Source organism: Uloborus diversus, chromosome 5, assembly GCF_026930045.1.
Source record: "Uloborus diversus isolate 005 chromosome 5, Udiv.v.3.1, whole genome shotgun sequence".
Lineage (NCBI taxonomy): Eukaryota > Metazoa > Arthropoda > Arachnida > Araneae > Uloboridae > Uloborus > Uloborus diversus.
In genome coordinates, this window is record NC_072735.1 from 93935380 (window position 1) to 93948828 (window position 13449).

Below are 13449 nucleotides of genomic sequence, written 5' to 3' on the forward strand. Positions count from 1 at the left end.
TTTATTAATTTTTTTGGCAGCAATTAAAAAGCAGAAGTATGATAACTTTATAATTACTACTATTTATTGCTTTTGACAACAATTAAAAACCGGAAGTAAAACTCAGGGTTTAATACAAAGAAAGTAAACTGAAAAATAGTGTAATAATAAAAATAGCTAATTTTTAACACATTGACTGACATTGGTGTGTTAAGCATACTATTACATCGTTTGTATTACATCGTTCAAATTGTATAAACAATGACTTACCTGCTCTGTTAACGTCTTTAGCAATGGTGCTGAAAAAGATGAAAGTTATGGGGATTCTTTTTTGCACCCTTTGGCTCTTTTTCTAAATACTGCTCTTGATTTTTTTTTTTTTTTTTGACATATCTTAAAATGGATTTTAAACCATACATGATGAGCAAAAAAACTCCTAGGAATCAAAAAAGAAAAGCAAAACTATCAGAAAAAGGTAAAGAGCTAGAGCAGAGTATATGAGCTAAAGCAGAAGATGCTCTTTAGAGAATGATTCAGAGGTTCTGTTCAGCCTCTTCACAACACGCAAAAAAGACTTCACCAAATTTTGCGGCAGTTGATGGGGGCATAAGGGGCTCCCAATTCCTAGAACAGGGACTACGGCCAATGGAACAGTACAGTGAAACCTGTAAAGTTGACCACCCTTGTAAGTTGACCACCTGTCTAAGTTGACCGCTAGTTTCAGGCACAGAATTAGATCCTATCATATAAATCAACCTCTATTAGTTGTCCACTTGCTAAAGTTGACCACTAAAATAGTGCCCCGCAAGTGGTCAACTTACACAGGTTTCACTGTATAACGATTTTCCCCTAGACCAGTGGGGGAAACAAGCTTTCGTCCGTTTTGTCAAACTGAGAGGAACACATCATATTGACCGCTTTATGACGTTTAATTGCAGAAAAGGGATATTTGAGAATTTCCGCTGTTTTGTATTGATGCGTACTTCCCACAGCTTTGCTCCTGTTCCTTTTCCGAGAGGGAGATTCTTTTAGATAAGATATAACAAGTACTGGTGACCCTAAAATGAGTATTTTGACAAAAACCATCGTAAAAAAAGTAAGATAGCATGTACTTCAGATGAATTGGAAGAAGGTTACTTTTGTTGCTTTTTATTCAAGTGAAACGTCGAGAAATGTATGTTAACAAATGTATGTTACGCGACGATAGGATCGCCCCAGCCAATTCCAGCTGTTTCTTTTTTATCGATTTCTTCCTTGTCAAGAGGAGCGTCTTCGATTTAACACCGTTATTTTCTTAGCAGGGGCAATACCCGTAAGGAAGAGAAAGTTTAGCTAGATTGTACAAATGACTATTCATGAAAAGCGGATGTAAAACTGTCCTGAAGCGAATCACTAGGCCACACACAGGTGTGAAAGGCTTTAAATATTGAAACAGACATTTTTCTTACTTTCGACACTAAAAAGGGGCTCTAGTTTCATTAAAATAGTAAGCTGCATTTACTTTAAAGTTTGAAAAATAAAACAAGCTGCTGTGGGTAATTATTGGCCGGCCTTTTTCCGTCCAGGAAGGACCAGGAACAAAGTCACCGTAAGCTTAACCACGTCCCGGTGGAAATTACACGCAACCTCCCCCCCCCCTTCTTCATACATAACCTTTACTGAAGTAGCAGCGTCGCGAAGAGAATGAGAGGAATCAAAACACTCATTAAAATATCATAAAACTACTATACGTCATACAAAAACGCACACATATATGTATGAAGATGTGTTATAAGGGGGCCACGGCTGCCGATAAACGAGGCGGACCCCCCCCCCCCTTCATAAAACTTGTAAAATGTATACTGTTTGGACTCTAAGCCAGGCCCCTTGTTTCCGCAGGATCGACGAGAGACCATGTTAGCTTTAGTTGTAAAATAAGGACGGCACTTGAAGGGGTCCGGATTGGAATTACAGTAGCATAAGTTTTCTGCGGGAGGAGATCCGGTGACCAGATTGACAAGGAGCCGCGCTCGACGGTCCTGTGTTTCCGACTAGGCTAACATATGACCTGTCGTCGGCCCTGACCCCGGCCCCCATGAAAAGTTTTACGGTACACCACAATGTTCTAAAAACCTTTCCCCGAGCAATCGGTATCCCTTTGGGGCCGTGGCCCGATAATTTCGCTCCTGCATGATCTAAGGCTCTGATCCCTTTTCGGCGGCCCTCGGGGGAACCGGCTCTTCTGGCATTTGCCCAAATGCCCACATAGCCAGTCCGCCCCTGTTCTCGATTATCACTTTTCGAGTTCTCGATTATCACTTTCCGAGTGCTCGAGCGATCCGGTCTAGGAAGATTGGGCGCCGAGCATTTTGGGCGCCGAGCACTTTGGGCGTCGAGCATATTGTGCCCAGTATTCCCGGGGCCTAAAATGCACGGCGCCCAATGTTTCCGGCGTCCAAAATACTCGGCGTCCAATGTTCCCGGCGGCGAATTTTGAAACATTCTCAATGCTTACGTTACGGTAGCTACCGGTTAGTTAACCACGTGACAGCTAATGATCACGTGCTCCAATCAACTGCTTAGAATGGTAACTGGTTGGGTTAGTAACCGTCGACCGGTGAGGTTCGTCGAACGCAAAGAAACCTTGCGTTCGCCGAGCTCAACTGGTAGCTACCAGTTAATCGATCACGTGACATCTAATGATCACGTGCTTCATATTAATACGGTAACCGGTTGATGATAGAACGCAGCGGTTAGCAACCGGTTACTCAGTGGTCGACCGGTTAAGATCGCCGAACAAAACCAATTACAGTACATTGGCGAAATGAGAAATAAAAACGAGCGCGTTCTATTAAACAGCATGGTAACCTGGATACATTAAAGCAACCCCGAGTAAAATGTAAACAGAGCCGCCCCTTTAAATTGTGAGGTACAAATTGCAATGCGAAATATTGCTGTTTAAAGTTTTAGTTCGTTTTAATTTCACGATTTACTGTTTTTTGTGTTGTGAAATATTTCCGTTTTCGTAGGGTTTCTTCTGAATCTTAATTTACGGCTGTATTGTTGATATGTTTGGAAAATTCTGCTTGCTGTAAACATTCGCAATAAACTCACATTGAAAGAGACGCAGAACAGATTTTAACATGGTAGATAATACATGCTGTTTCAAAATGAGTTTCTTTGTTGATTTTTTTTATATTCTTGAGAATAGTAACTGAAATACAATCTGAGTGCGCTTCTCTTATGTTGTTGATGTTTTAATTTATTGGTTTTCTCTGAACAATATGTTGAAGATTTTGGTTATTTCATAAAGTTTTTTAACAATAAAAATGTCGTGAGAAAATCTGTAAAAAATACTACCATTTAATGATCTAAGAAATACAGTTTATCCCAGGAAAGAATATATCCTTTTCATTTAATTTAATTTCACCTTCATCTGTCTCAGTTTTTAGTTTTATAAAAAAAAAAAAAAAAAGGGGGGGAAAGGATGGGTGGGAAGATGTTGAGTCACTGCTCCTATGCTCTGTGGGGCCCGTGAGAATTTGAGCGACCAGTGTCAGCCTTTGCACACTCCCCCCCCCCCCCATTTCCTAGAAAAAATTAAAATGACACGTTTGGCTACCACCAACTACTCGCAATCAGTAGTCATTGGCCCCAGGAACTGTAAGCTTTTCCATTTCGATTGTTTTATGCTCCGAGCTTGTGTCACTCCTTAACTGTACTAAATCATTATAGTCTAATAGATGTGAGTTCATTTGTATGCTAATGATAATAATATATTCAGAGCTCTAAAAAATTTTTTTTTTTTTAGCCTTGTTAATTTTGCCTGAATGAACTGATAATTGATAACAATTTACAGATTGCACCAAAATCTTAATTATATTAAAATGTTCCCTATCAAAGAAGTTTACAGCAAATATTGTTTAATTGACTTTGAATTCATAGCACCTGTGATAGTTAAGTTAGAGGGGGGAGGGGAGCCAAAGTGAGTGCCCTTGGCTAGTGCATTCTTGCAACCTTTGAACTTGTTCGTTTCCTTTTTTTCCCCTTACATTCATGCATGCGAAAAATCCGGAAAACTTGCAGAAGGGGTTGCTATTCATATTGTATTGTAATTAACTCTGAATTTGGAGCACTTCAGAAGTGATTGGTAGTTGGGGGAAAGGGTTCCAAACATAACAACGATACAGACGTAAATTAAGATTCAGAAGAAACCCTACGAAAACGGAAATATTTCACAACACAAAAAACAGTAAATCGTGCAATTAAAACGAACTAAAACTTCAAACAGCAATATTTCGCATTGCAATTTCTACCTCACAATTTAAAGGGGCGGCTCTGTTTACATTTTACTCGGGGTTGCTTTAATGTATCCAGGTCACCATGCTGTTTAATAGAACGCGCTCGTTTTTATTTCTCATTTCGCCAATGTACTGTAATTGGTTTTGTTCGGCGATCTTAACCGGTCGACCACTGAGTAACCGGTTGCTAACCGCTGCGTGATCATTAGATGTCACGTGATCGATTAACCGCTAGCTACCAGTTGAGCTCGGGGAACGCAAGCATTCCTTACGTTCGACGAACCTCACCGGTCGACCGGTTACTAACCGCAGCGTTCTATGATCAACCGGTAGCTACTGTAACGTAAGCATTGAGAGCGTTTCAAAATTCGCCGCCGGGAACATTGGGCGCCGAGCATTTTGGACGCCGGAAATACTGGGCACAATATGCTCGGTGCCCAAAGTTCCCGGCGCCCAAAGTGCTCGGCGCCCAAAGTTCCCGGCGCCCAAAGTTCCCGGCGCCCAAAATGCTCGGCGCCCAAAGTTCCCGGCGCCCAAAACGCTCGGCGCCCAAAGTTCCCGGCGCCCAGTAGTCGGCGCCCAATCTTCCCATTTCGCGAGCGATCAACTGCTCGAGTTCTCCCTTTGAACTTCTCGAGATGTTGAGTTCTCGAGATGTCAATCACTCGAGCAGTGTATTCTTCGATCGATTTGATAATCGAATGAACCTCTCAATATAGTTGACTTCTGACAAGAGTGCCCACCTGTGGAGGGGGGGGGGGGTCAGAGCGCAGACTGTGCTATTGACTTTTTAGGGGGGTGTTTTAAGGGTCATTTTTCTCATTTGTTGGGGGGAGGTCTCTGCGATATTGAGGGGGGGCGGCTTGACCTCAGGGCGCGGGTGGGCACCCTTGGTTCTGAAGTGTTTTAGTTGCAGGGCGGATCCGTCATTTAGGCGGTCAAAGGGCTGGCTTTGAAAAGTTAATGATTTTACTTATGAATGAGCATGGTTTTTTTCTGTCTTCCAAAAAAATTTGCATTGAAATCTTTTAACCCTTCCCCCAGAAAGACGGGCTGCGCTGAGGAGCCCACAGGGGAGGTGGGTCATTGCGCAGACTGCGCCATTGAAATTCCTAATGGACGTTAGACTTTTTTAGGGAGTGTCCTTCATGAGGGGGAGAAAGGATCCCTAATTTTAAAAAGTTTTCCAGCACACTTGAGGAATAGATACCCTTGCGATCTAAATGGTATTACAATCAAATAATTGCCTTTCGAATGTTTCATTCGAATAGTGTTATAATTGAATGTGTATACTGTTGAATGCTTGATTATCAAATGATTCTTTGGGGATGCTTGGTAGACTAATGATATGTTTTGAGCGAAAGGTGTTAATGAATGAACACATGGACGGGTCTGTAGGAGACATGTGTTGTGTGTCCCGGTGGTGGAAGTAAAGGTTGGAGGCGCTTATAAGGTTCTAACTTGAAAGGCATTAAAATTATAGTTCAGGTAAAAAGGGGGAATACTTAAGTTGAAAACCTGAGGGGACGTCTTCCCCCTTACGTTCACCTTCGATTATACGATTGGGTAATGATACAAGTGTAATAGGCAAAAACAAACGTTTTATAGCCCAAATATACAGATCGCTGCAGACACGTGTTTCGGGGTTTCAAGGAACCCTTTTTTCAACGCAAAATAGTGAGATTGTGGGTGTAAGGACATTCTTAGGCGGATGTCTTTACGGACCATTCATTAATTACGTAAGGGTCCCGAGGGGGTGGGGTTGAAAAAATGTCTACATACTTTGGGGGGGGGGGGGGTGGAGAGGGGTTCAGACGCATTCTTACGCAGTATTTTCCAAGCCGATGTTTCATTTGCGTCTGGAAAATAAAAACGTATTAGGAGGACTGTTTTTTATTTGTTTTACGAAGAATTAATTATGTAAAACATAATAAAAGAATTGCACTATGTATGGCATGTTTTATTTTTAACTACTATCGCATCATATACAAAAAAAATGTCGAAAACACATTCAGTCTAGATTCCAACTTTTTAGTAAATATTTCTTCATACAAAAAGGTTTGCTTTAATAATAGTGAATTAAATTTCGATTCCAGTGATATTAGATTAGTTATTTCATTATTTCGAAAAACGGAATGGAATCTTGCGTAAGAATAGGGGGAGGGGTTTGAAAAACCTTACGTACCCTTACATGGGGGGAAGGGGTCAAAAATGGCCAAAATCATTCATACGTAACAAAGGAATGGTCCCTTATATGTAAAAGCTTACAATTTTGTTGAAAAAAGGGTACCTTAAAACTCCAAAACACGTTTCTGCAGTACTGTGTATATTTGGGATACAAAACGTTTGTTATTCCATGTTACTTCTCGGCACAAATGTACTTAGTTATTTCTTAATAAAACAAGTGGTTAACTTCTCGTGTAATTCATTCCTATGGGTGCAAATAAGAGGGGAGGGGGGGGGGGGTTTGACGTAAACTGCGGGCAGGGACGTAACCTGGTCATTTTCGAACAGGAGCAAGACCTCGTTTCGGCGGCCCCCCCCCCCCATACAAAATAAACAAAGCAAAAAAAAAAAAAAAAAAAATCCCTGAGAAATTTCATAACGTTAACACCAGACCAAAACAAAAGACCAAACCAAAAGCTCATAGATGCGCAACGCAGTAAAACTAAAAAGCTAAGTAAATATATATAAAATATACAAGACAAATAACAAGTTTTAAACTATTTTTAAGAATAATAATGTCGAGAAAAAGAAAAATACAAGCAGCAATTGATAAAAAAAAAGTTGAAAGGTTGAATTAAGAGCTCATCAGTCGTGGAGAATTCAATAAATATGGTCCAAAGACTAAAAAATTAAACTACGAACTAAAAAGAGGGTTTTTAACTTCCAGTATATGCACGATAGAATATCATATTGGGCTAAACGCACCACATGGTAAACTTACAATAAACTGAAACTTAAACCTAAAGTTAAGATCTTAAATAAATTTAAAATTTAATTCTAACTATCAAATTTCAACGCAAATGGAGCAGCATCACGGAGGAGACGGTTACATTTGAGGCAGTGAGAAGCAAAGGTGTGCAAGTGGCAAAATTAAAAATTTGGAGATAACCAGTACTCATAGTAGGTGAACCCCTCCTCTGTCTTGGGGCAAGAGATAGTAAAAATAGTCCTGGTAGGTGCTGCTGTACAGCATGATTTAGAAAAAAATCAATGAAAGCCTACCTAGGCTATACGCGTTTTACTCAAAACTTGAAAATGTCCACTTACGTCCCTTTGCTTCTCACTGCCTCATATGAACCATGGACGAATTATACACAAACTGCATTTGCAATTTATACATGTCTTGTAATGTAACTTTTCGATACACCGTGATGGAGTACTCTTTGACCAGTAGAACAAATAGATAAATAACATTCCATTTGGTATCATTTTCGAACCGTTTCACCACTGGAAGCCATATTTGAATTACGCAGTGATAAAGGAGTCCGCTGCCTATAATGCCATAAGCCTCATAAATGCGACTTTTACGTAATTATAAGTTTTTGTACAGCTTTATCACTGCATTCCTTTTTTAAAAATAGTGATAGGGGGTAAAAATCATTAAATATTTTATTTATTATTTTACACACGAAGTTATTCAACGAAAAATATTTTTTTATTTCCACAAGAGAGTAATTCACAACTTGTTGCAATATTGCTTTTAAAAAATAAATTAAAAATTATAACTTCAATAAAACAAAGATTTTCAATTATTTATTTTTCAGTATTTTAATATACTATTATGAAGAAATTCACAAGAAAAATAACAATATTCAACTACAAAAGAGCAACATATCGCAATAATGCGTGAAATAATTTTAAATCCAATTAAAAATTTAGTAGGTTGTTTGTTTTTGTTTCTTACTTGAAATTAATTGAATATTACTATACTTGACTTATCCTGACTTAAGCTGACATCTTACTGTAGTTCAAAAGGACAGATTATCTTATTTAAACTCTATCTTAATAATTTTATGTGCAACACATTTTAAATTTTCGCAATCTGTACAGTTAAATATTAATTATTACAAGAGCTAATTTTTATAAAGGACGCACGTCCCCCAACTCTGGTATATAGTATACATCTGAGAAATAGTTAATAGAAAAACAGAAACCTAGTGTGCTTGAGATCAAAACTCTTTCTGTTAACCTTTAAAATAAAATTAAAAAAAAAAAAAAAAACACATATCTTAAAAATGTTAAATATTATATGTTTTCAGTGCGCTTCCGTTCATATAATATTTCCGATCATTTCCATACAGTTAAAATCACGAGAAATACGCAGACGACAATCGATTACGATTTATCACTAGACGTTAAATCCCGGTTATCACAAATTTGCCATTTCAACTGCGCTTGCGCGCGGACTTAGCTTTTTGGGCTTTCTGTTTTAAGATTTTGTGTTGCTTGTTTCGTGTTGCTACAGAGGCCTAAAAACAGAGGCCCAAGTACAGAGGCCTAAAAACTAAAAAAGAGAAAACTTTGTGATTTCTAATTTTTATCTGTTGCTATCTCGTATTTATTACCAAATTTAAAATGTTTGTAATTAGTTTTAGCAAGATTTTTGAAATCAGCTAAGTCCGCGCGCAAGCGCAGTTGAAATGACAAATTTGTGATAACCGGGATTTAACGTCGAGTCGATTTATCTTTCTTATTGTTGCATTAATAAAGCTATTTTTATTCGCAAAAAAAAAAAAAAAAAAAAAAAAAAAAAAAAAAAAAAAAAAAAAAAAAAAAAAAAAAAAAACGGTGACTCTCTTCTTCCAATCAACTCTAATTTGAATTCTGAAAATTTGAATTCAAGTTATGTTTTTCGCAATCACGAGTTGCGACAAGACCCTACTCATTAGAGTTATTGTTTCTAGAAATGGCTCCCCTCCCCCAAGCATGTCCCTCCTCCTGGGTGGTTATGTGTGTATAGTTGTGTGGTGTATGTGTGTAAAGGCGCGCGCGTGTAGACGAGGGTGTATTATGAGCAAGCGTGTGTAGGACATGGACGCCACCACCCAGCAGAAGTGGATTCCGGGGGACAGTGTTCAGGACCAGAGCAGCCGTGCCGCCGCCGGTGGGCGGTGGTGCTGCTGGTCCAAGCTGAAAAAGGAACCACAACGTCAAAGACTGTCAAATGAGAACAATAAGCAATCGTGATTGCTCAAAAAATCAACACCTCTTGGAGCGATTGGCGTCAAAATTGAACCAAAGCCTGTTTACATATGGATTCACATATATTCCAAATTTCAACCAGAACGTAGCATTACTTCTTGAGATAGGGCACTCACAATGGAAAAAAAGAACGGGCGATTGTGCTACCCCCCTTTTTAGCTGTGACACCAAAATAAAATCAGCTCTTACACCCACTAAGGGCTACTTGCCGATAAATTTTTCTTTCATTCCGTTCATTAGGGGAGAGGAGGGAGGAATGGGAGAGTGGGAGGAGTGGGACAGCTAAAATTATGGCAAAATAAATCACTTTATTTTATTGTCAGTTTGACCACTACAGGGCCTGTTTATAACTTCTTTTTGTTTCATACTTGCAGTTTATCCAGCAGGAAGTTTCAGTTAATAGCTGGAAAAAGTTAAATTCCTCACCTCCAAAGTAAATTTCTAATCTATTTTTAGTTTTATTTCTTTATTTATGTAATTTGTAAAACTAACATAATATATTATCATTGTAATCTTAAGTATATAATGTATGCTTCTGCTATCTGCAATTTGAATAAGCCTAAAACCAGCATGGTTTATGTGACAAGTTATTTTTTAGAAGCAATGTGTAGAGGGAGGAATGGGACACTCCGAAGAGGGAGGAATGGGACATGCCACATAAATATGTCCCTTCTGTAAAGAGACTGTTCAAATATTACGTAAGCAGGTTTTTATCAATTTTTGACCTCTCCTCCCCCTTGTCAGCAGAAATAAACAAATCGCACCCCCCCTTAATTATAACATAAGCTAATAGCACCCCCCATTTTCTTAAAAGTAAAAATTCAATTTAAAAAAAATTGAAACTTAATTTTTAAAAAAAATGCTTGTTTAATTTCTTTATTTAAGAAAAATTCTTAGATCACAATTTTAAAAGTACTTAGCCATTTGAAATTTTTTTCTAGTTTTTTTTTTTTTTTTTTTTACAATTTAAGATTTTTGAAAGTATCTTATGTAAGAACCATTCAAACATCCCCCCTTCCGTTGTCAGCAAAAATAAGCAAATTGTACCCCCCCCCCCCCTAGATGCTTACATGCTATTTGAATAGCCCCAAATAAAAATATCAAACATTTAAATTAAAACATTTAGTAGATTTTGTTGTAACAATCACTGACTTTTTCACAGAGTTTTTGACATCGTATGTTACAGACCATCCCTTGCCGGTAAATAATGATAATAACAGTAGTTGTCTTCCTTCACTATCTAACCCACCTGACAATCCTGTTAATATCGTTGTTAGCATGCCACCCTCATCTCATATTTCGTCGCTTAGTCCTGCAGACATACGGCCATTTCCCAAAGCAGAACCCAGGAATCCCCTGAAGAAAAATAAAGGAAAGAAGAAAGAACGAACAAAGATATTGACAGATACCCAAGAGAAGATAGAAATTGAAGAAGCAGAAGCTGCCAGACTAGAAAAAAAAAGCATCAACTAAAACCTGTATGCAAAAAAACTAAAAGTTAAAAATCATTTGAGTTTAAAGATAAATCCAGTGATAGTGAAGGGTCAATTTCTTTACACGACACTTCAGATGAAGAAATATTTTATCCTCATATGCATGATGACGTGGAAATAGCACAAGAGATTGACTGGATCGAGGACAAACCAAACATAGGAGAAAATGAATTTGTGCTTGTCAAACTCTTTACTAAACGGTCAATTGTTTACTATGTTGTAAGGGTGGAGAGCATTTATGATACTGAAAGCTATAATGCAAAATTTATGAGAAAAGACATGAGAGGAAATTTTATTTTTCCTCAACGGGATGACTAGCATTGTAGATAAAACAGATATTATCATGAAATTACCGCCAACACAATTGGTTGGTGGGACCAGTAGAGCACAATCTTGTTTTTCTTTTAATGTGGACTTTTCTAATTATGACATTCCCTAATATTTCTGTAATTTTCAAATGTGTCCCAATCCTCCCATACTCATGTCCCACTCCTCCCACCCAGGAGGGAGGAATGGGACAAGATTCTTGAAATTTAATTAGTCAAGTGTGAAAATAATAAAATGTTTAAACATTGTGTATATTTTTAAAATGTAGTTATAATATGCAAGTTTATTGTGTGAGCTTTTGCATTTATGAAAAAGCAGAGGATTATGAATAAGAATCATTTATGTGAAAGTGTCCCAATCCTCCCTCCTCTCCCCTATTTCTTGAGATACAGCAGTCACAATTGATGACAAAAAACGTTCTATAGCTCAACCCCCGTTTGAGTTATTGACACCAAAATTGAATCAGCACCTGTTCCTATTAATGTCAACATATGGACCAAATTTTGTTTGATTCCGCCGGTTACTTCTTGAGGAATAGCAAGCATGCGTAACTCAAAAAACGTCCCATTGCTCCACCCCCCTTGGAGGAATTCACGCCAAAAACCAATGGGCACAAGTTCACATAGGAGCACATATGTGTACCAAATTTCGTTCGATTTCCTGCGGTAGTTTTTGCTGTAGAGCGGCCACAAAAAACTGGTCACACACAGACGTGACACACACACATACGGACACACACATACACACACAGACAGACAGACAGACAGACATTTTCCAAAAGTAGTCGAAATGGACTCCGCACACCTCAAAACGTTCGAATCCGTCAAAATTCGAAATTCGAAAATTTGCACGAATCCAATACTTTCTTCTATACATTAGATATAGAAGAAAGTAAAAATCGGCTGAACTTTCACCTTTAAAGATTCGATTTCGAAAAATTGATGAGCAAGAGTACCTAATATCCATCTCTTCCTTTCAATTTACCAAAAAAAGGCCGAGAGTTACCTTTTTGGAATTCAATTTCAAAACATTTCCTTGGAGAATCCCGAACCCCAATCCTTTTAATGTTACCCAAGATTCAATTAAATTAATTCAAATCAGGGGAAGTTAACAAGTTCATTTCTCTCAGAATAAAAATTTAAAAAGATAGCTTACTATTGCGTACTTAAGACATCAATTTTGAAAAAAAAAAAAAAAAAAAAATACGGAGCGCCACGAACCCCATCCCTTTTTTTCTAACGTTATCAAAGATGGCCTACAAAGGAGTATTTGGGATTTCAACTTCGGAAACATTTACGTGGGTGCGACTCTATCTCTCCCCATCATCATCATTATTATTATTAATATTTCATTTTTAGTATTTCAATTTCGAATTATTTTCGGAGGAGAACGCCCGATCTACATCCTTTCCTATAAAATCGTGAAGAAGATCGACAGTTACGGTTTTATGACTTTAATTAGAAAGCATTTATAGAGGAAAACTCGTAAACTACTTATCTCCCACATCATTGAAACTCGTCTAAAATTTTGTTTCCAGTATATTATTCTCAAGAACATTCCGGGAGGAGCACCTCCAACCTCAACATCGCGCCAAAATTATTAAAAAATTGTCGATGTATTCGTTTATAATACTGTAATATCAACAAACTTTTGGGGATAAGCTCCCGAACCCCAACCTTTCTGATGCCATCTACGATTTCTTACTATTGCGTATTTAAGATTTCAATTTTGAAAAATTTCCCATTCATCTTATGCTGTCAGATTTTCCACAACCGTGTTTTAACATTTAACTAAAAGATCGCAAATGTTTCGTCTCGCAATCACGAACAATAATGAGGTTCCTTGAAGTAAATATGTAAAACATTAAGGGTTCCGTGGCCTAAAAAGTTTGGGAACCGCTGATCTAGTGTTATCAGAGTGGATTTTATGAGCCAGTTGGTATTTACAAGGCAGCGGTGGAAGGTTATGAACGGCCACCACTAGGCCAGCTGGTATTTCATGTTCATTTGAATTTAATGAGGCTTTAGTTCTAAAAAAAAGAACGTTTGCACATTTTGAAGAAAAAAAGGGAATTTTGCCCGTTATCCATCTTTTCCTCGTTCTATCTGTTACTGGATATCATCAGGTCGGTGTCTGATATCCATCTGATTTTTCATTGTCTG